This window comes from Bos indicus, chromosome 18, assembly GCF_029378745.1.
Source record: "Bos indicus isolate NIAB-ARS_2022 breed Sahiwal x Tharparkar chromosome 18, NIAB-ARS_B.indTharparkar_mat_pri_1.0, whole genome shotgun sequence".
Lineage (NCBI taxonomy): Eukaryota > Metazoa > Chordata > Mammalia > Artiodactyla > Bovidae > Bos > Bos indicus.
This window is the reverse complement of record NC_091777.1, coordinates 44,906,272-44,927,597: the sequence shown is the minus strand read 5'-3', so window position 1 is coordinate 44,927,597 and position 21,326 is coordinate 44,906,272. Positions and strand designations below refer to the sequence as shown.

General features: G+C 39.8%; 1 long non-coding RNA gene across 3 annotated transcripts in view; it reads left to right on the top strand.

Annotated features, from left to right (window-relative positions):
• Positions 1 to 21,326, top strand: part of LOC139177102 (uncharacterized) — a 245,302-nt gene that overhangs the window by 206,868 nt on the left and 17,108 nt on the right. Inside the window, exon 4 of one of the 3 annotated variants that reach the window (XR_011561536.1) lies at positions 18,207 to 18,893. The exons of the other annotated variants lie outside the window; for them this stretch is intronic. This is a non-coding gene — a long non-coding RNA (uncharacterized lncRNA). Of the gene's footprint in view, positions 1 to 18,206; positions 18,894 to 21,326 lie in introns of those variants that run through there. 3 annotated transcript variants of the gene reach the window in all.

Sequence of the window (21,326 nt, the reverse complement as noted above, 5' to 3'; positions counted from 1 at the left end):
TCCTTCTAGAGTATTTTTAATTTCAGTAATTGTGTTGTTTGTCTCTGTATGTTTATTCTTTAATTCTTCTAGGTCTTTGTTAATTGATTCTTGCATTTTCTCCATTTTGTTTTCATGGTTTTTGCTCATCTTTACTATAATTATTCTGAATTCTTTTTCAGGTAGTTTGGCTATTTCCTCTTCATTTATTTGGACTTCTGTGTTTCTAGTTTGTTCATTTGCGTAGTATTTCTCTGCCTTTTCATTATTTTATTTTAACTTACTGTGTTTTAGGTCTCTTTTTCCCAGGCTTCAAGGTTGAATTCTTTCTTCCTTTTGGTTTCTGCCCTCCTAAGGTTGGTCCAGTGGTTTGTGTAAGCTTTGTATAGGGTGAAATGTGTGCTGAGTTTTTGTTTGTTTATTTGTTTTTTCTCTGATGGGCAAGGCTGAGGAAGGTGGTAATCCTGTCTACTGATGATTGGGTTTGTATTTTTGTTTTGTTTGTTTTTTAGATGAGGCATCCTGCACAGAGTGCTACTGGTGGATGGGTGATGCTGGGTCTTGTATTCAAGTGGTTTCCTTTGTGAGTTCTCACTATCTGATACTCTCTAGGGTTCATTCTGTGGTAGTCTAGGGCCTTGGAGTCAGTGCTCCCACTCCAAAGGCTCAGGGCTTGATTTCTGGTCAGGAATGAAAATTCCACAAGTGGTTTGTGAGTGTATTAAGTGAGATTAAAACAAATATCCAAAAACAAGAAACCAAAGATGAACCCCAGACAAATGGCAGTTACAAAATCAGGCAAATAATAATTAAAATAATGGAATATACACATATACATGTACATCCATATGCAAAATCAAATCAGTCCAACAAAAATAAAGTACAATAGATTGACCTGGTGAACAAAGGAAACCAAAAATTACATCTACCAGTTAAGAACAAAACTAACTAAAGCATAAACTGGAAAACAAAACTAAAGTAAGGTGCCAAGTGAGGAATAAAGCAATGAAAACAAAACTAGCAAATATGTTGAGAAGAAAGGAAAGAAAGAAAAGAAAGAAAGAATAGATAAGATATGCAAAGTTAAATAGAGGTAGATGGAGAAGCTTTACATACATTAAAGATTAACTGCAAGGGGAAAAAAACAGTAGGAAAAGCAAACAAAGAAATAAATGTAGAAAAATATAATAGGTTAAAAAAATTAAAATTTAAATTATAAAAAAGAGAAAAGAAAAAACTGAAGAAGAAAGAAAAAGGGGGGGAAAAAAAGGAAAACTCCACAAAACTGCAAAAGCCCAATGTAGAAGCAGGGGTTTATAGCAACAATAAAAAGTGTGACTGAATATACACATAAACATACACATAAACATATACACACATAAGCAAAATCAAAATAGTTCAACAAAAATAAAGTACAATGGATTGACCCGGCGAACAAAGAAAACCAAAAATTATATCTATTAGAAGAAAACTAACTAAAGCACGAACTGGAAAAGAAAACTAAAGTAAGATGCCAATTGGGGAATAAAGCAATGAAAATAAAACTAACAAATATGTTGAGAGGAAAGGAAAGAAAGAAAAGAAAGAAAGAATAGATATGCAAAGTTAAATAGAGGTAGATAAGAAGATTTATATACATTAAAGATTAACTGCAAGGGGAAAAGAACAACAGGATAACAAACAAAGGAATAAATGTAGAAAATAATAATAGGTTTAAAAATTAAAATTAAAAAAGAGAAAAGAAAATTTTAAAAAAGGAAGACTCCACAGAACTGCAAAAGCCCAACATAGAGGCAGAGGTTTGTAACAACAATAAAAAATGTGACTGAGAAAAAAAGCTCAAAACGTTAATTAGATTTCACAGTGCCAATAAAATTGACAACTACAACAGGGGAGGGAGAGAAAAAAATCCAAAAGAATCTACAGAAGAAGTCAAAACATAAGAATAATAAATGTTTTTCTTGAGTCACTGCTGTCAGAGTCCTTTCCCTCACTGGGAGTCACAGTCCACCTCACCTCCCTAGAATGCCCTCAAACACTGCTGATCTCTGGACCTGCTGTGGGGGGCAGCTCAGATTCGAATCTGGTCCTACTCCTATGTGATCTTGCCTCCAATGTCCACAGCTATCAGAACTAGTGCGTTTTCTTCTATGGGAGCTCTCAATGACTTTATATATATTTCATAGACACAGTGTGGATTTAATCTGCAGCTTGTACAGCTGGTGGGAAGGTTTTGGGTCTTCTTCCTTAGCCACGCTGTCCCTGGGTTTCAATTGTGATTTTATTTCCACCTCTGCATGTGGGTCATCCACTAGTGTTTGCTCCTGAGGCTTCTTCCCTGGGGCACTTGGGTCTGCCTCTGTGAGGGCCAGGTGTGGAGGTGGTGCAACTGCTTGGGTCACAGGGGTTCTGGCAGCACCAGGTACTCAGAGGAGTTGGTGGCTAGGGGAGCAGAAAATATAGTGTTCTAGGAGGGAATGGCAATCAGTATTGGGCAATATGCTCCAGTATTCTTGCTTGGAGAACCCCACTCCCTGACAGAGAAGCCTGGCAGGCCTATAGTCTATAGGGTTGCAAAGAGTCTGACACTACCAAAGCAACCCTGTGTGCGCAGACGCAAGTCTTTTTTTTTTTTGCCTGTGGCAGCTCTGCCCCAGTGAGAGTTGAGCATGAAGGTGGTGCAGCTGCTTGGCTTGTGGGGACCCTGGCGGCGCCAAGTGTGCAGGGACACAGACTGCCTCCGCTGCAGGAGTTATGGCCCTATCAGAGTCTTTTTTCGAGCCTCTGGTAGCTGGCAATCAGAAGGCCTCTTTGGCCAGTGTTTCTCCATAGCTCTGCCCATTTAGGTACTTAGAGGGCTCCCTTGCCTGGGATCCTTCTCTGTTATTCTGGTCAGGCACTTAAAGGGGCACCCTGGGTGGGGCCCTACTCTGTAGTTCAGTGTCTCAGGCATTTGATGGGCCAGACTCTCTATTGTTCAGCTGCCAATGGTGGCGTGTGGGGGAGAGAAGCTATAATGATGGCTCCACCCCCTATGCCTGACTCAGCAGTATTACCTTGCTTCCATGGCTGCCTGGCTTTCCTCCACAAGCATTTCGCACCACAGTCTTGTCCCTCACATCCCCTCAATCCATCTCTCCACAGTCAACAGCAGCCCTCGCCCTGGGATTGCTCCACAAACCCTAAACTCCAGCTCTCAGAGGCTGTGCCTTCCAGGGGACCTGCATTGCTGTCTGAGGTATATCTGGCTGCAGCAAAGACTATCTGATTATCATTCCATGTAGGCTGCCACAGATCAGCTGTTTCACTCTCAGCCTTTAATGTTTCTCCTCTGACTCAGACAATTGCCCTGATGTGGGGATCGGACCCCTGCTTCAGTTCCCCCACCCACCGAGGGCAGGTCCAGTCCTAATACCACTCCTGTTTTTTCCCCTAGTTCCTTTGTTCTGCCTACAGAGTTTTGCATGGTTCTATATATTCTTTTCCATTGGTCAGGTACTCCTGTCTGCCCTCAGCTGGTGTCCTGCATGCATTTCTGTGTCTGAAGGTGTATTCCTGATGTATCCGTGGAGAGAGATGTACTCCACGTCCACCTACTCCTCTGCCATCTTGTTCTGATTGAAAACAATTTTAATATAAAATTTTAAATGAATCAGTGAAGTGGCAAGAAAGTAAGAAGCCCTCAAACCAAAAACCAAGTAAGGAGAGAAACTCAGAAAGGGAAACATAGATGCTTCCCCTTTATGTTGAGCATATTTGCTAAATAAGATGAACTTGAATTTTTATTTTTATTTCCTTCTTGGCTGTGGAGTATAGGATGCAACTTGCAGCCCATTCAAATGTAGGAAGTCTAATAGGAGTCCTCCACCATAAAACTGAGACCTCAGAGATTACACCCTTAAAATAAGGACAAACGAGAAATAAACCCACCCTCCTACCCCAAGGAATTTCAAAGAAAATGACCGGTCTTGAAATGTAATGATAAAATCACATGGGAAACAATCCTTCCTCAATGTTTGTAACCACAGACAAGTCAGGTCTTTATATAAACTTTCACCATAAATTCACACTACCTAGATGGTCAAAGAAAATCTCAACCTGAGATTTACTGAAGTTTTAGTGTAGAATGTTCCCATTCTTGAAGTACTCCAGAACAATAGACAGAAACAAGTGAAAATCTCTTTCTGTAGGAACTCACCTTCCTTATGAGCTCAAAGAATTTACCTAGATGATGTTCTAGAAAAATATGAGCATACAGTAAAACTGAACAAACAAAAACATACTCAAAATATACACGAATGGAGGCAACATAAGAAAGAGCCAGCAGAAATAATACATAGCCAAGTCAGATAAGCAAGGTTACAGTTATGTAAATTTATATTAAATGTATGTGTGTGCATGTGTGCTAAGTCGCTTCAGTCATGTCCAGTTCTTTGTGACCCTATGGCTACTCTGTCCATGGGATTCTCCAGGCGAATATTGGAGTTGGTTGCCATGTACTCCTCCAGATGGTCTTCCTGATCTAGCAATTGAACCCACATCTCTTACATCTCCTGCATTGGCAGGCAGGTTCTTTACCACTAGTGCTACCTTGGAAGCCCATTAATACCCACACACATAGTCAAAGTACATAATGAGAGGGAAGAAAATTCTAGTGTTTGACAGAAATTATAGTTGAGTTGAAATTCTTGAAAGAGCCTACATATGGTTCATCCAGGACACAGAGTTATTGTGGTCCCATGCCAAAGTGATGGGAGTCTCCCATCGCTAGTCACTTCCATCACTAGTCTCCCCACTTGGCAGGCCTGAACACCAATCCCTCTCGTGCTCAAGGCTGGCAAAATTATAGCTTAATTCTTGGCTTCTCAGTTTTTCCATCTCAGAACAGGCAAATGCCTCTTGGGGAAAGTGGCCCCAAATGTATGCTCTACTCACAGAGTCTCCCTTTTTCCCCATATCCTAATTCTTTTTTTTTTTTTTTTCCTTATCCTGGTAATTCTGTACTATCATGGTAGAGCTCTTTAGTTGTTCAAGCAGGTTTTATTTTCATTTTCCAGGTTTTCTAATTGACTTTTGTGGGTTATTGGGATCTAGCCCACCATTACCTGAAGCGGGAGTGCTCTGCTTAGTTTTTTCCCTTGAAAATTGGCTTGTCTTGAAAAAAGAAAAGTGAACCTCTGCTTCACTTCATATGCAATAATATACTCAACATGAATTAAAGGCCAAAATAAAAGTAAAACCTTAAGACTTCTAGTAGAAAATAGAGGACCCTATCTTGATATTCTTAAAGCAGAAGTATCCAGAAAGCATCTTTTAAAAAATAGTTGATAAATCAGACCAAATAAAATGTAAAGTTCATAAGAACAAAAGTCACCAAAATCAAGGTTAAAATGCATGTCCATTTCAGAAATAATTTTTAAGCCTCCATAACTGACCAAAGATTTGTATCCAGAATAAACATTTTTTTAAAAAAAGAAAGAAAGAAACCCCATAGGGGAAAGTGGCAAACGATATAGACAATTGTCTGAAGAAGATGTAGTGACCAGTACATGTGAAAGATGTTCAGCTCTCCAGGAATCAGGGAACTCAAAATTAAAGCAATGAAGTGTTTCATGCCCATCATATTATCAAAATTTAAAGAAAATCATATAATTCTTTAAAACATATTGGAGAGACAAGAAGTCACTCTGTGAGTCAGAGTACAAATGAGAACAGCTAATTATAATAGGTAATATCTTTTGAAAGTCCAATACATGTACTGTTTTTGAACCAGCCATCCCAAATCTAGTTATAAACTCTTGAGGTATTGAATGTATGCATAGGGAGACGTATCAGGGTCTGTACTGCAGCACTATTATGATAATTAAAAAGGAAAGCAAACTATGTGTCCCTCAATAGGAAAATGAGATTAAAACTGAGGTATTTTGATTAGTAGATTAGTACAAAGCAGTTAAAATTATTCACTAGATCTATGTGCATCAACAGGGATAAATCTTGAGAATACATTTGATGAAAGGAGGACCATGTTGAATGGTGATGTACAGCATGACATAATGCAAAATTTGAAAGTAAGAGAAACAGGGCTTTCCTAGGGGCTCAGTGGTAAAGAATCCGCCTGCAAATGCAGAGGACACGGGTTTGATTCCTGGTCTGGGAAGATCCCACATGCCTTGGAGCAACTAATCATGTACCACAATTACTTAGTCTGTGTTCTAGAGCCTGGGAGCCGCAACTACTGAGCCGATGAGCCATAACTACTGAAGTCAGTGCACCCTAGAGCCTGTGCTCTGCAGAAAGAGAAGCCACTGCAATGAGAAGCCCACGCATCGCAACTACAGAGTAGCCCACAACTAGAGAAAAGCCCACTCAGCAACAAAGACCCAGCACAGCCCAAATAAATTAAATCATATAAGAAGAATCTTTTATTAAATACATAAGGGAAATAATACTATAAGCTCTTTAAAATGTGTATATGTACACAGAAGTTATAAAGATGCAACAACATGAACAGAAAGGATGCACACCAACTTCCAATCACCACTGGGTGGAAAGTGGAGGTTGGGATAGAGGAATAAAACAGGGACTTCATCTCTAGTAGTAATGTGTTATTTCTTACACAACAAAAAAACAAAAGAAAAAACTTGAAGCAAATAATATGGCATCATGTTAAAATTTTTTCATTAAAAATTAATTAAATAAGAGCTCTAACAGTTCCCAGCACATGAAAAGTCATTGAAGTAAAAAAGGGAAAGAGGATTGAGGTAGGCGGGAGGGAAGGAATCAGACTCAGGATGTCCCTGGGTATCATAAGCAGCTGCAGGGCTCAAGGTGGTGACACTGACAACATTTCATATGGAGAATGTTTTTAAAAAATTCATCCCAATGAGAGTGGGAATTGATGTCTTGGCTTGTAGAAAGCTGGCTAAAAGACACATGAGAATAGAGATGAGCCATAAGGAGCCTTACTGGTGTCAGTTACCTTTAAAAAAAAAAATCTTTATCCATAATCTGGAGATCACAGAGCACAGGGACCTCTGGGTTTGGAAGGAAGCCTTTCCCAGGTGTGAGATTTGAGGTTTGTTTCACTGAGACGTGGAGTAGACCAAGAAGGGGTAGGTAAAATGGGGTCATGTGAACTCTCCTAGGTGGGCTGTCAGTGATGCTGACCTGAAGAATGGTGCAGGCCTAGCTGTCATCAGGTGGTCCATCGAGGACCACTGAGAGCCCCAGCTGAGCTGTGACTTACCTTGGGCAGATATTCAGGAAGGAGAGAGGACTTCCCAGGTGACGCTAGTGATAAAGAACCTGCCTGCCAGTGCAGGAGATATGAGACACAGGTTTGATCCCTGGGTTGGGAAGATCCCCTGGAGGAGGAAATGGCAAATCCACTCCAGTATGTTTGCTTGGAAAATCCCATGGACAGAGGACTCTGGCAGGCTATAGTGTCAGGAAGCATTTAACAGGAGGCTTCCTGTGTGCTGTTTTGGATCTGTCAGGAATTCTCTGTCCCTTATTAATTCCTGAATATTCTGGAATTAAGAGGAGAGGCAAGCCTCTCCCAGGATTGAGGAATCCAAGCATTTCCTTCATTAGTGTTTCTATATGATGATAAGTACCCTCTTCCTTCTTGTGAACCATACTGTAAAAGTGATTGTTTACAACTCTCTCTCTCTTTAATACGGATCACCTATGTTTTGTAAGTCTGGAATTTTAATCTTTATCTTTGCTGAGAATAACTACCTTGTAAGAGAGTATATATGCCCACACCATGTTGATTAAAACACCTTTGCTCCATCAGAGCTCTGGTCCCCGTGTCTTTCTTTCTCTTTCTTTCTCTTTCTCTCTCTCTCTCTCCCCCTCTCTCTTCTTCAGGCTGATCCCCTGGAGCACAGAGGCCCTCTGAGTTCACTTTCCTGCCCGGGCTTCTAAGACCCTCTTGAGAAGGCGCTTTGCGCCTTCATCCTATAGAGAGGGCGCCTGAGGCCTCCGTGAACAGAGCAAGCCCCGTGCCAGGGGCTTTATTGGCTTTCTGCATAAACCAAGGAATATCAGCCTCTTTCTCTCCTTTACTTCTTATTGTTGACTCTGGACCACCAGGTTCCGGTCCATTAAAGGACCTCAACGCTGTAGTCCATAGGGTTGCACAGAGTTGGACACGACTGAAGTGACTTAGCCACACACATGCACACTCACAGGAAGGAGAGTAAATATGGCAGGTCCAGAAGAGGCAAGGCAAGGTGGGGAGAGCATCTGCTCAGTCTTCCTGATGTTGAACTAATGTTCTTGTTCCCTGAACCCTAGAAGGTAGAGTACTTAAGACAGAGAAACCTAAAATAAAGTAAAAGAAACTAATTTGTACAGATCTTTCTAGCTTCTGTTCCCTAACTTGGTGGTGCCCAATGAAAGGTAAAAATTGATAAAAGATTTTGTCTAAATTGAGAAGAATTTTGGATCCAGCCTTGACCTATGAACTTGTTTGGACAAGCCATTCTGGATAAAACCAAGTGTGACTAAGGACCTCAGTTGAGCCTTCTGTGGGGTTAAGACTGACTTTGATTGCTCCTTTCCTTTCAGGTAGGGCACATAGCATGGTTGCATCTGTGATACTATTTTCCATCTGTGCAGCCAATTGCCCAAAGATATGCAAAAATTCCCATTTTCCCAAAATATCAAAAACCTAATGCCAAGCAATATATAGTTATATGCCCCCAAACTCAGCTTATATGTAAATTAAGCAGTGTATCACTAATTGGTGTTGAGATGACTAAAGAATCCTTGTTTGAATATCTATTTTTAATTTCTCATTTGCGTGGGAAATAACTTACCGTTCAGCCTGTTGAAGAGCTTTCTGATTTATAAGGATATCATCTTAATTGAATAATGATATGATGCTTAGCATGTTGTTAAAAATGTTTTCTCCCTCCAGTTACATTTTTTAAAGTAAATAAGTGCCATTTAAAGTAAATAAGTGTCAATAGTATGGTCAATTTTCTCCTAAATCTCTCTCATAGTGAGTGAGTTTGTAATTTGAGAGTTGGAAGGAATTGTTTAGGAGGGTCTACTAAAATTAACTGGAGCTTTCCCAGTGGCTCAGCAGTAAAGAATCTGCCTGCAATGCAGGAGAACGCAGGAGAAGTGGGTTCCATCCCTGGGTCAGGACGAGCCCCTGGAGGAGGAAATGGCAACCCACTAACAGTATTCTTCTCAGGAAAAACTCATGGACAGAGAAGCCTTGCGGGCTACAGTCCATGGGATCACAAAGAGTTAGATGTGATTGAGCACTAACTCACTTACTCACTCACTAAAATTAATTAAGATTTCACTGTGGGACTTATGAAAGTAGTGAAAATATGATAAATCTTTCTATTGATCAGATACTAGCGGTGTTCAAAATGAACTGATAAATTTTAGTATTTTTGTTGACTGCTGCTGCTGCTGCTAAGTCGCCTCAGTCATGTCTGACCCTGTGCGACCCCATAGATGGCAGCCCACCAGGCTCCTCCGTCCCTGGGATTCTCCAGGCAATAACACTCGAGTGGGTTGCCATTTCCTTCTCCAAAGCATGAAAGTGAAAAGTGAAAGTGAAGTCACTCAGTCGTGTCCGACTCTTAGCGACCCCATGGACTGCAGCCCACCAGGCTCCTCGGTCCATGGGATTTTCCAGGCAAGTGTACTGGAGTGGGGTGCCATTGCCTTCTCTGTGACTATTCTTCTAAAAGTCAGTGGTAAGTTATGGATTGTTTATCTTGACCCTGGCTAAAAGAAGATAATTATTGATTAATAAATATTCATTGCTTAAATTTTCTTGATTCTGTATAGATCTGAAGAATAAGTAAGTTGCTAGTCAGTGAAATACAGATTTATTTAGCAAACAAAGATGGGCTGGCATCAAAAGGAGAAATAACCCTCCCTACCCCTGCCCCCACTTCTCTTCTCTTAAGTCTTTTGACTCATTGGAAGCAAAGGGTTCATGGGATCTTTGCATCTTAGAGATGGTAACAGCAGACAAAAAAAAAAAAAAATTTTACCTTATAACAAAGAAGCACATGTGTCTGCCCTGCTGGTGCAGTGGTTAAACTCCATGCTCCCCATGCAGAGGGCCTGGGCTCAACCCCTGTTCAAGGAACTAGATCCCACATGCTGCAACTAAAGAACCCACATACCACAATGAAGATGGAAGATCATGCTGCAATTAAGACTCAACAAAGCCTAATGAATGAATTAGTTTTTTTTTAAAAGCACATGAAAATCTCAACTGAATATTCACCAAATCTCAGAAGGGAGGACTTTCTAAGCTAAGAAGTATTAGAAGTTATTTGCTAGATTTGGCTGCATACTTTTTTCCTTTTCCCTGTTTCATCTCTCTTGTCTTTCTGCCCCTCTTCATCTCTATCCCTGCTATTTACTGCAGGCCACTGTCACCTCCCACAAAAACACAGCAGGGAACTAAAAACAACAACAATGTAACAGACAAATACATCTAAGGCTCCAACATATACAGATTTTACTCTGGGTGAAATGAGGTACTGCTGGAGAATTTTGATCAATGGAAGGGTTATGGTCTGACTTATTTGATCACAGGTCCAGTCAGATAGGGCTTCCCTGGTGGCTCAGATGATAAAGAATCTGTCTGCAGTGCAAGAGACTCAGGGTTCAATCCCTGAGTAGGGAAGATCCTCTGGAGAAGGGAATGACCTGGAGAATTCCATGGACAGAGTAATGTCCATAATTGCCAGTCAGGCTATGTTGAGAATAACCATAATGAATGTAGGTGGAAGCAGGATTCTGACTGGGGCCATTGCAGTAGTCCCCAGAGATAAGGTGGGTACCTGCCCCAGAGTGGCTGTGGTAAAAGTAGAGAGAGAAATGTTGGATTCTAGATATATTTGGGAAACAGAGCTGTGGTAAAAGTAGAGAGAGAAATGTTGGATTCTAGATATATTTGGGAAACAGAGCTGTGGTAAAAGTAGAGAGAGAAATGTTGGATTCTAGATATATTTGGGAAATATACACAATATATTCATGGACTGGGTATGGAGTTTGAGATAAAAAAGAGTCGAGTAATTCCAGGCTTTTTCACACAAGTACCAGAAAGAATTGAACTGCCTTTACCTGGGATGGGGAAAATTGTGGCTAGGGCAGATTAGGGGTAGAATTTCAGGAACGCGGCTTCAGACATGTTAAATTTGACTTGGCTATTTAGACATGCAGGTGGAGATGAAGGCTAGGCATATAGTGTTTATATAATAGAAAGAAGGAATATGTGAAGAGTCAGAGAAGCTGTAAAGACATTGAGGGTTTAAAATGTTCACACAAAGCAAGATCCTGTTGACTTGAGTCCCACAACCATACGATCATGTCAGTCTTCCTGAATTTCAGACACTGTAGTTGACCTTGACCATTATAGACCAATGGAACATATCCTTTACGGTACAGTTGATGATGGCTAAAAAATCTGAACATTTTATTGAAATACAATTTATGCATAAGTTTAAGGTATACAACATGGTGATGGTGGTGGTTTAATCACTAAGTTGTGTCTGACTCTTATGACTCCATAGACTGCAGCCCACCAGGCTCTTCTGTCCATGGGATTTTCCAGGCAAGAATACTGGAGTGGGCTGCCCTTTCCTTCTCCAGGGGATCTTCCTGACCCAGGCATCAAACCCAGGTCTCCTGCATTGATATACGTATATATTACAAAATGATTACTATAATAAGTTTAATTAGCATTAATCACTTCATAGTTATAATTTTTATGATGAGAATTTTTAAGATCTCCTCTCTCAAACTTTCAAATATATAATGCGGTAGTTCTAACTAGAGTCACCAGGCTGTACATTACATCCCCAGAACCTACTTATCTTGTGACTAGACATTTGTACCTTTTGACCACCTTCACCCAATTCCTCTACCTCCACCTGCTGCCTCAGGCAACCACAAATCTGTTCTCTGTTTCTATGGGTTTGATTTTTTCTTTTAATGTTCCACATATAAGTGAGATCATAGAGTATTTGCCTGTATCTATCTGACTTATTTTACTTAGCATAATGCCCTAAAGGCCCATCCATGACTCATAAATGGCAGGATTTCCTTCCTTTTTTGGTTGAATAATATTTTGTTATATATACCACATTTTCTTTATCTGTTCATTAATCAGTGAACACTTAGATTGTTTCTATGTCTTGGCTATTGTATTAATAAATAATGCTGCAATGAACATTGGAGTGTAGATATCTCTTTGAGATAATAATTTCATTTCCTCTGGATATATACCCAGAAGTGAAAACTGCTAGATCATACCATAGCTCTACTTTTAATTTTTTGAGGAACCTCCAAAACGTTTTCCATACTGGTTTGCACCAATTTACATGTCCAACAACAGTAAAAATGGGTTCTCTTTTCTCCACATCCTTGCCAGCACTTGTCATCTTTTGTCTTTTTGTTAATAGCCATTCTGGCAGGTGTGAGGTGATGTCTCATTATGGCTTTGATTTGCATTTCCCTGGTGATTAGTGATGTCGAGCACATTTTCATATACCCATTTGCCATCTATATGCCTTCTTTGGAAAAATGCCTGTTCAGATTCTCTGTTGCTGTTGTTTAGTTGCTAAGCTGTGTCCAACTCTTGCAACACCAGGCTTCTCTGTCCATGGGATTTTCCAGACAAGAATATTGGAGTGGGCTGCCATTTCCTTCTCCTGGGGATCTTCCCAACTCTAGGATCAAACCCACATCTCCTGTGTCTCCCACATTGGCAGGCCGTTTCTTTACTGCTGAGCCAACAGGAAAGCCCTTCAGATTCTCTGCCCATCTTTAAATTGGATTATTGGTTTTATGCTATTGAGTTGAGTGAGTTCCTTATGTATTTGGATATTAACTCCTTATCAGATATATACTTTGCAAATATTTCCCCCCATTCCATAGATTGCTTTTTCATTTTCTTGATTATTTCTTCAGCTGTGCAGGAACATTTTAGTTTGATGTAGTCCCACTTACTTATTTTTGCTTTTGTTGCTTGTGCTTTCAGTTTCATAACCAGAAAATCATTGCCAAGACCAATACAAGAACTTTTCCCCTATTCTTTCTTCTAGTTTTACAGTTTCAAGTCTTACATTTAAGCAGAATATATTTCAGCATAACTTTTGTGAATGGTGTAAGATAGGGGTCTGGTTTCATTCCTTTCCATGTGAATATCTAGTTTTTCTAGCACCATTTATTGAAGAGACTACCTTTTCCTTAGTAAGTATTGGAACCCTCATCCAGTATTAGTCGACCATACATGCATGGGCTTATTTCCGGGCTTTCAATTCTGTTTCATTGGTCTGTGGATCTGTTTTCATGTCAGTATCATGCAGTTTGATTATTGTAGCTTTGTAGTATAGTTTGAAATCACAAAATGTGATGCCTCTAGCATTATTCTTATTTCTCAACATTGCTTTGACTATTCAGGGTCTTTTGTGCTTTCAAACAAATTTTAGAATTGTGTTTTCTATTTCTGTAAAAAGTGTCATTGGAATCTTTATAGGGATGGCATTGTAGATGGCTTTGGTTTATATGGACATTTTAGCAGTATTAATTCTTTTACTCCATGGACACAGAATATCTTTCAATTTATTCACGTTTTCAATTTATTTCATCAATATGTTACAGTTTTTAGGGTAGAGATCTTTTACCTACTTAGTTAAATTTATCCATAAGTATTTTATTATTTTTGATGCTGCTGTAAGTGGGTTTGTTTTCCTTATTTCTTTTTCAGATAATTCATTATTAGTGTATAGAAATGATACTGAATATTTCATGTTGATTTTGTGTTCTGCAACTTTAGTGAATTCACTGATGAGTTACAACACATTTTGGTGGTGTTCAAGATTTTCTATATATAAAACCATAGAAACAATTTTACGTCTTCCTTTATGATTCAGATACTTTTCATTTCTTTCCCTTGACTGATTGCTCTGGCTAGGACTTCTAGTACTATGTCGAGTATGAGGGTGAGAGTGGGCATTCTTGGCTTGTTCCTGATTCTTAGAAGAAAAGCTGTCAACCTTTTACCATTGAATTTGATGTTAGCTCTGGACTTGTCATATATGAACTTCATTATGTTGGCATGTATTCCTTCTGTACTCTGTTCGGAGTTTTTATTTGAGAAGATTTTGTATTTTGTCAAATGCTTTTGCTGCATCAACTGAGATGATCATATGATTTTTTATCTTTCATTCTATATTGATGTGGTATATCACTTTTACTGATTCATGTATGTTGAACCATCCTTGCAGAGTGGAGATAAATCTCACTTGATCATGGTGTATAAGTCTTTTAATGTGGTGTTAAATTACAGTTTGCCAGTATTTTGTTGAGATTTTTTCCATCTATATTCATCAGAGATATTGGCCTATAGTTTTTATTTGTTGTTGTGTCCTTGTATGGCTTTGTATCAGGTTAATTCTGGTCTCTTAAAATGAGTTTGGGAGTATTCTCTCTTCTTTGATTGTTTTTGAGGAAAAGTTTGAGAAGGATTGGTGTTAATTCTTCTTTGACTATTTGGTGAAATTCACCTGTGTAACCATCTGGTCCTGGACTTTTCTTTGTTGGGAATTTTGATTACTGATTCAATCCTTGCTTGCTATTGATCTGTTCAGATTTTCTAGTCTTCATGATTTAATCTTGGCAGGTTGTATGTTTCTAGGAATTTATCCATTTCTTCTAGGTTGTCCAATTTGTTGGGGGTATAGTTCTTCATAGTAGGCTCATGATTCATTGTATTTCTGTGGTGTCAGTTGTAAAGTCTCCTTTTTCATTTATAATCATATTTATTTGGCTCTTCTTTCTTCTTTTCTTGATTAGTCTTGCTAAAAGTTTAATAATTTGGGTTATTTTTTCAAAAAACCAATCCTTTTTTTTTTTTTTGCCTATCTTTTCTATTATGTTCCTGTCCTCTGTTTCTTTTATTTCTGCTCTAGTTTTTGTTCCTTCCTTCTGCTAATTTTGGGCTTCAGTCAGTTCAGTCACTCAGTCATGTGTGATTCTTTGTGACCCCAGGCACTGTAGCACGCCAGGCTTCCTTGTCCATCACCAGTCCCGGAGCTTGCTTAAACTCACGTCCATCGAGTCGGTGATGCCATCCAGCCATCTCATCCTCTGTCGCCCCCTTCTGCTCCTGCCTTCAGTCTCTCCCAGCATCAGGGTCTCTCTCAATGAGTCAGTTCTTTGCACCAGGTGGGCTTAGTTTGTTCTTTTTCTTCATCCTTGAGGTATAAATTTAGGTTATTAAATTGATTTCCCCCTTTAATGTGTGCATTTATCATTGTAAACTTCCTTCTTAGAACTTCTTTTGCTATATCCTATAATTTTGTTACATGTGTTTCCATTTTCATTTGTCTCAAGACAAATGAAAATTTTAAAATTTAAATTTAAAATTTTTATTTTAAAATTTCTCTTTTGATTTCTTCTTCTTTTAAAATTTCTCTGTTGATTTCTTTGATTTATTGGTTGTTCAGGACTCTGTAGTTTAATTTCCCCATGTATTTATAAGTTTTCTGGCTTTCCTTCAGCTACTATTTCTAGTTTCATACTCTTGTGATTGAAAAAGACAGTTGGTATGATTTCAGTTTTCTTAAATTTGCCAAGATTTGCTTTGTGACCTAACATACTCTAGAAAATGTTCTGTGTGTACTAAAGAAAAATAGGTATTCTGCTGCTGTTGTTGGGAATGTTGTCTGTTGGGTCTATAGTGCTGTTAAAATCCACTGTTTTCTTATTGGCTACCTATCTGAATGATTATTTATTGCTGAGAGTGAGGTATTAAAGTTTCTACCTATAATTATGTTACTGTTTATTTCTCCTTTTAGTTGTTAGCTTTTGATTTATACAGATGCTCTGATGTTGGATGCATAAATATGTACAATTGTTATATCTTCTTGATTGGTTTATCTCCTTTATATCTTGTTTTTTTAATCTATCAGTCATTCTGTGTCTTTCGTGGGAGAATTTACTCCATCTATATTTAAAGTAATTATTGGTAGGAAAGGACTTACTGTTGCCTATCTGTTCATTGTTTTCTGGCTGTTTTGTAGTGTCTTTGTTCCTCACTTACATTTCTGTCTTTTTTGTGATTTGATGATATTTTGTAGCTTTATGTCTATCCTACAGAGAAGGCAATGGCAACCCACTCCAGTACTCTTGCCTGGAGAATCCTACGGATGGGGGAGCCTGGTGGGCTGCCATCTATGGGGTCGCACAGAGTCGGACACGACTGAAGCAACTTAGCAGCAGCAGCAGCAGCATATCTATCCTACAACCCAGCCACTCACTGGCTGGGCTATCAGCTTGGGTACCACTGCAAGCTGGGTTGAATGGTGGGCCATACAGTCTCCAAGATGCTCTAGTTAACCCTTCTGGTTAGGTGGGATTGTGGGCTATTCTCATGGCAGGAATATACAATGAACCTGCTTCCCTTTCTGGGTGGGGTGGCAGAACAGGTTCCAAGGATGGCATAGCTTATTGGCTAGGGGCTTGAATCAGGCAGAAATGTCCACTGAGTTCTCTGACCAGAGAAGGCCATTGGCTTGGTTTTGCATGTGGACAGAGCTCCTGACTTGGTTCTCTGCTCAAGTACCATTGTAAGTAGGACTGTAGGATGGGCCATGCAACCCTTGGGTACTCCAGCCAGGCCCCTAGCTGGGCTAGATTGGGGGTTATATTCAATAGTAGATGGAGCTTCAAATCTGCTTTCCTACCCAGGCAGGACAACAGAACAAGTTCCACAACTGGTATGGCCTCAAACACAGCACTACATGACTCAAAAGCCCCATGTTCTTCATGTCCATGCCTTTTTGTTTGTTATTTCACAGTGCTTTGTCAGTCTCTTCACTGGTGAGATCATACAGATTCTTATTTCCAATTGCCATGGCTTCTTAGTTCTGCATCCTTTGTCTTGGTCATAGAATTTGCCATTTCTCTGGGACAGGATGAAGGAAATCTTTGTCTGCTATACAGATTCTGCTGTTAAACAGAAACATCATAGATGCACTTTAAAATAAATCTTTAAGTATACCAGTATCTGAGGGAGCTTCTTTAAGGTATTCCTATTTTAAAAACCAGTGATAATTCTATTTTAATGTCTTTTTCACCCTTTTTTTGCCAGAGATTCTATCCAAATGTTAAGCCTCCCAAAAACCATTCATATCCCCAAATAGTGAGGACAAGAAATCTCTCTTCTGCATGGAGTCCTCCTATTACCTTGAAAATGTGTCAGGCAAGTCAAGTAGGCTGTCGGGAGGTGTCAGAGATATAAATGGGAAACTAGTCTGACTACAGAGTAGGAATCAGGTGCTAATTATATTCAGCAAGATAGTAAAGATCGAAATGTTCACTCTTATTAAGACATGGATGAAATAGAAGCTAGATAAAAGAGATCACTTCATATTTAGTAAGAAATTATTTAGTTGTTTATTTCCATGATCTCAACTAGTCATTTTGACTGCTGATTTTAAAGTGATTTTCTAAGTTAGAGCATGATCGTTTCTACGAATACTTACTTATCCCCAAATTATTATATTTTAATAATTAATAGAGGTGTATATTACTGATCTTAGAATAAGACTTCTTTTTATTATTTATTTATAGTTATCTTGTCACTTAGAAAAATGAGCGATCTATTTTTTTTAATACAGTAAGTCCCCTACATACAAATCTGGAGAACTTTCAAAGATGTGAACGTGTGTTCCATCAACATCAGATGTGAGTGAAATTGCAGTTTGCCCTCCATCTCCTACTGCTAATGATCCTTCAACTCGATCATATCACACCTCCTCTCAGTAACTCTTCTTGCTTGTTCACACAATGCCAGCCCCTGTATGCCAACAGTTGTACTGTACCACTGTACTTTTCAAGGTACTGTACTGTAAGATTAAAAATGTTTTCTTTATTTTTTGTGTTTGTTTGTTATGCATTATTTGTGTGTAAAGTTTTATAAACCTGTTACAGTACAGTACTGTATAACTGATTGTATCAGTTGGGTCCCTAGGCTGACTTTGTTGGACTTAGGAACAAATCGGACTTACAAACATGCTCTTGGAATGGAACTCATTCATGTGTAGGAGATTTACTGTATCTCGTTTCTTTTTACTTACTTTTTTCCAGCTTTCTTGAGGTATAATTGACATCAGTTATCTATTTGAACATTTTACATGGCACAAGAGAAACTGCAGGCTGTTTTTTTTCAGGAGCTACAAATGCCCCTGGTCCTAAAGAAGAGAATTTACAGCACTTCCTTAATTCTTTGGCCACAACTGAGTCCCCTCCAACTTGGCTTCACATCTCAGCAAAGACCAGCCCCTCCTGGCCATTCACACACGTGCCAGCTCGGCTCAGAGCCTGCTTGCGTGGATCTTGATGAGCTTGTCTGGTTGGCCCCTATTTGTGAAAGAGAAGAAGCAGACCTTTTCCAAGACGGTCACTGAATAAAATACCACGTCAGAAGGTTTGGTTCTATTTATTCTTAAAGAGAGAATTAATTAAGGCAAACATGTTCTCAGGAAGGCTGTGAGTGTGTAGTTGGGGACTACAGTGAGGTACTCCAAGAACCGGGAAATGAGGGAGGAGAGAATGACCTCAGTGCTAAATGATGAAATCTACAGGAATTGAATCAAAGCTGAATTCTTCAGAGTCAGTTTGTCAAAAGGAAAGTTCCCAGGAATATTTCAAAAAAAGAAAAAAGAAAAGAGTGTCTCTTAGAAGCATGTCTGGTCCACTCGAGATTAGCAGGGAGAGATTATGAGCAGCCCCTCAAGGCTCTCCCCAGGAATCCTGGCCGCACTCCCGCTGTGAGACTCTCCTTGAGATGGAGATGGAGATGGAGACCAAGCCATGTTACCTGAAACAGACAAACTCACTCTCTGCACAGCTGCACGTTTGCCTGGAGGAGGAGAATGTGCAGATCATGTAGACCCAGGTGTCACCCTCCCTGTGAATGGTCCCTTTCTATCAGTAAATGGGCATGCTGATTTTGTACAACAGTCCTGAGCACTTGCCTCATGGAACACAGCTCCTGAGAGATGGAGGCACTCTCCACTTGTTGGCAACACTCAGCTTCCCTCCCTGCAGGGCCCATGGGTAGACCCTGCACTGTGGCACTTCTGCCAGCTGCCTTCTGGGAGGCCTGGCAAGCACAGGCCAGCCACACACCTCTGCTCCCTGACCAGTGACAGCCTTGCTGCTGCTGCTGCTAAGTTGCTTCAGTCGTGTCCGACTCTGTGCAACCCCATTGATGGCAGCTCACCAGGCTCCTGTTATAGGCCCAAACAGTGCCCCACAAAGATGCTGGAGTCCTAACCCCCAGTATCTGTGAATGTGACCCTATTTGGAAATAGGTCTTTGCAGATGATCATGTTAAGATGAGGTGAGTAGGGTAGACTCTAATCCAGTTGGACTGGTGTCTTTGTAAAAAAGGGAAATTGAGAGGCACAAAAAGAAGATGAGGGACTTCCCTGGCGGTCCAGTGAATAAGACTCCGTGGTCCCAATACAGGAGGCCTGGGTTTGATCCCTGGTCAGGGAATCAGATTCCATATGCTGCAATTAAGAGTTCACATGCCATAACTAAAGATCCCACATACTACAACTAAAAAATCTTGCACACCACAACTAAGAACCAGCATAGCCAGAATCAATAAATAAAGTTGTTGTTGTTGTTTTTAAGAGGGGAAAAAACAAAGAGAAGATGATGTGAAGATACGAGAAACATGGAAGAGGCTCCCAGCCCTTACAGGGAACCAATACTGATGACACCTTGATTTTGAATTTCTAGCCTTGGAATTGGGAGAGAATACATTTTTGTTATTTTAAGCCACCCAATTTGTGGAACTTTTTAATGGTAGTCTTAGGAAACTAATACACTTAGTACCAGACTCTTTGACAGGGAATTCTGAATTAAAGCTGTCCATTGTTGTCGTTTATCCCTAAGCTGTGTCTGACTCTTTGCGACCCCATGAACTATAGCTTGCCAGGCTCCTCTGTCTGTGGGATTTCCCAAGCAAGAATACCAGGGTGGGTTGCCATTTCCTCCTCCAGGGGATCTTCCCCACCCAGGGATCAAACCCAAGTCTCCTGCTTAGCAGGCATATTTTTTACCACCGAGCCCCCAGGGAAAGCTGTTCATTATGATTCACCATTGATGTCAGAGCCCTGGTCCCTGACATCACCTGTTGCTGGAAAAGCAATGCCTTAAGAATATAAAATACACTCAGGCTAACTTGGTGTGGCCCTGGAGAATCTCTGGCTATGGGGAATTTTTTTCCCAGCTGGCACAGGTGTTCTGCAGGGCTGAGTAAGTATTGTCTAGTGCTTTTTAATTTTTCAAAAGTTCATTTCAGATGAGATAAGCATTTTGGCTGTGTATTAGAAGGCATTAGCACCAAAAGATATTCCTAAAGACAAATTATAATTTACTAAATAGGTGTTTCCCATCCTGCCCCAAACATAAGTAAATGTTACTTCAATGGTTTGCAAACCCCTAAAAATCTACTTCGGAATTTTAAACCACATGCTAACGTTTCAATAGAAAAGTTCAGACATTTCAAACTATTCTTACATAAAATTTGTTATATTTTTAAGATGAAATTTAAAAATTTCCGTGACTGATTAAAAGCAGCTCTCATGAATTAGCTCAGATGGCTTACCTGCACAGGTTAAAAGGCAGAAACTTTTAGTACTGAGCGAAAATCGACCATCAAATTTTCACCAGGTAACAACATAGGATTATAATGAATGTCATAGATGCTTTCATCTATAATATTCATTCCTGTTGAACTAGTTAACTAAATTTCTGAAATAGTCCTTGTTCCATAATTTGATGTACTTTCCCCCCAGACTTATGTTTTCTTTTTTTTTAATATAAATTTATTTATTTTAATTGGAGGCTAATTACTTTACAATATTTTATTGGTTTTGCCATACATCTACATGAATCCACCACAGGTGTACACGTGTCCCCCATCCTGAGCCCCCCTCCCACCTCCCTCCCCATACCATCCCTCTGGGTCATCCCAGTGCACCAGCCCCATGCATCCTATATCCTGCATTGAACCTGGACTGGTGATTTGTTTCTTATATGATATTATACATGTTTCAATGCCATTCTCCCAAATCATCCCACCCTCTCCCTCTCCCACAGAGTCCAAAAGAATATTCTATACATCTGTGTCTCTTTTGCTGTCTCGCATACAAGGTTATTGTTGCTGCTACTGCTGCTGCTAAGTCACTTCAGTCGTGTCCGACTCTGTGTGACCCCATAGATGGCAGCCCACCAGGCTCCCCCGTCTCTGGGATTCTCTAGGCAAGAATACT